The sequence below is a fragment of the Dipodomys spectabilis genome, unplaced genomic scaffold (assembly GCF_019054845.1).
Source record: "Dipodomys spectabilis isolate Male_0828 unplaced genomic scaffold, ASM1905484v1 ptg000190l, whole genome shotgun sequence".
Classification (NCBI taxonomy): domain Eukaryota; kingdom Metazoa; phylum Chordata; class Mammalia; order Rodentia; family Heteromyidae; genus Dipodomys; species Dipodomys spectabilis.
Genome location: NW_024870867.1, coordinates 637822 through 640549, shown reverse-complemented (window position 1 = coordinate 640549; position 2728 = coordinate 637822). Strand labels below are relative to the sequence as shown.

At 30.7% G+C, this 2728-nt stretch overlaps 1 pseudogene; it reads left to right on the top strand.

Moving 5' to 3' along the window:
- LOC122121592 lies at positions 1–164 on the top strand (annotated as a pseudogene).
- The last annotated feature ends 2564 nt before the right edge of the window (positions 165–2728 follow it).

Here is a 2728-nt window from a genome sequence, read left to right as displayed (position 1 = left end):
ATTGCTTCTCAGCCTGTTGGCTAAGATCAAGTATAGTATCTGTGTAGTATCAAGTATACTATGTGTGTGGTATCAATTTATAGTTAGTTTCTTACAGAATTCCCATATTGATGTTCACAATGGCCAGACTAATTTACATTTCCAACAGATTGCTTTTTCCTCCCTGTATGCTCATTAGTGCTTGTTGTTGGTCTTCTTACTGGAATGAAATGAAATCTCAGTGTTATTTTGATTTGCATTTCCTTGATGGCTAAGTATTTTGAACATTTCTCCATGTATTTATTAGGCATTCATACTTATCTTGTGAGAACTCTCCAGCTCAGTTGCTCATTTATTAATTAGGTTATATATACTCCTGATGTTTATGTTTTGAACTTTTTGTATGTTCTGGGTATTATGTCCAATGAATAGCTCAGAAGATTTTTGTGGATTTTATCATCATTCTGATATCTGTTATCTTTCTTGAGCAGAAGTATGTGCATTTGTATGTGTGTGCTAATATTGGATTGAACTCTGGGCCTTGTGATCTTCCTCCACAATTTTGCTCACGGTTAGAAGGCTAAGATTCAAGTCATACTACCACTTTTGGCTTTTTGTTGGTTAATTGGAGAAAAGTCTCAAGTCTTTTCCCAGGATGGCTTCAAGCCTCAGTCCGGAGATTTCAGACTCCTGAATAGCTAGATTAGAGATGTGAGCTACCAGCACCCAGATCTAGGTATATAGGGTCTTTTAATGAAGTCTCAATTTTCTTGCAAGTTCCATTCATTTCTTTATTCTTCATTTTTACCCAAGTGACCTAATATATTTACATTATATTCAAGACCTAATAGTCTCTCTTCAATTTGATTCAGTATATTTGAGATTTGTATTTCTATGGAGATTTGCATTTCATAGTTTCTGTATCTTTATTGAGTTTCTTGTGTATAACCTATATCTGTATTAGCTTTGAGTTCATTCAAATATTCATTCATGTCCCTTTAAATTTCATTGATCTCCTTCACAATTAGCTTTTGAAGTTCTTATGGCTTTGATCCTCTTCACAATCCTTAGTTTCTTTTTTTCTTTTTGTTTTTACTTTTTTTAAATAAGTTTTTTATTGTGAAAAAAACTGCACAGAGGGGTTACACTTGCATGAGTAAGGTAATGAGTACATTTCTTTTTTTTAAGTTTTTTTTTAATTTATTTTTTATTGTGAAAATACTGTACAGAGGGGTTACAATTCATGAGCAAGGTAATGAGTACATTTCTTATCAAGCATTGTTGCCTCCTACTTTCTTTTTCTCTTACCTTCCTTCCCCTCCCATCTCCACAACTACACTCCACCCCTGCCTAAATTGCAAAGTTCATTTTTTGGCATAATGTCTTGTACATCTCATTGTTGCAATGGGTCAACCTGTATCCTTACTTAAACAATTTGTTTTTCCATTCCCCTCCCCACATTATACCAATATCAAATACAGTGAAAACAGGAGTTATAACATGGGGGAGCGACATACAAAGCAACAAAAAAAATCAATAGCAAGAAAGAAAAAAACACAGTTTCTATTACTGTGAGACAGTGGAGTTTTAGAGGAGTTGTTTTTAGTTGCCTTGTTTGTTTTTTCCATAGTTTTGTGGAACACTACTACTGTTTATTCCTCATTTCTAAGAAAAGAATAAAAACTAAAGCAAAATTGTCCCATTAATTGTAATGAACACTTTTTAGGTTTCTTGATAAATGATAGTACATTGTGTAACTACAGAGTTTTATTAGTTTATAATTCCTGCCAGCAAATTATGGAAGTGTTTATTTACATGAATGGACTCAACAATCTAATTTACACAGATTAAAAAAAGAGAGATGATACATTTCATAGACATAAAATGGTAACTTTTAAATTCATATGCCTTTGATTTCTAGTAAGACTGAAGACCTATATATTTCACTATTTGTATTTCTCTTCAATTATTATTCTACTTACATCTTTTGTCAGTTTTAGTTAATTTTTATTAATTTGTCATCATACTAGACAAGGCCTTAATATATATTCCTTTGTAAATTTCTATTTTAATAAAGTTTATATATTCCACACTAATCACATTTTTATACATGGAGTATTTTATTATTAAAAATCTATGCTAGCACTTAAAAAATAAAGGAAAACATATTTTAACTTTATTAAGTTAATTAAATTATCACTAAGTATACAGCAGTTACTTAATTGCTGAATAAGTGGACAGATGAAGAATAATTTTAAATACTGGCATTTAAAAAATAAAGGAAAAAGTATTTTAACTTTAACTTTATTAAGTTAAACTATCAATAAGTATACAGCAGTTACTTAATTGCTGAATAAATGGACAGATGAAGAATAGATTTTTATTCAGAATAGTTAAATTCTGAAGAGACTGATTTATTCAAGAAGGTATATCATGTCCTTCAAATACCTTTAAAACATTTCTATCCTGCTTCTCCAACTATTGAATTATAGCAATTTTACTAGAGTAGTAACTCAAGGTACAGAAAAATGCATATTTAGAAATACTATCAATGATCAATGTTATCAACTAATCATTAATTCTCAATTGTTACTGAGTTTTAAAAGTACAAAATATTTTCTGTTACTATCTTAATATCAACAAATCCCACCGCTGTATTTGTTCACTCTTTGTCCTGCCTTTTTTTGTGCCTCCCCTTACCTTCTGATCCTATGAATTTCCTCCTTTAGTCTCACTGTGTGAATGTCTA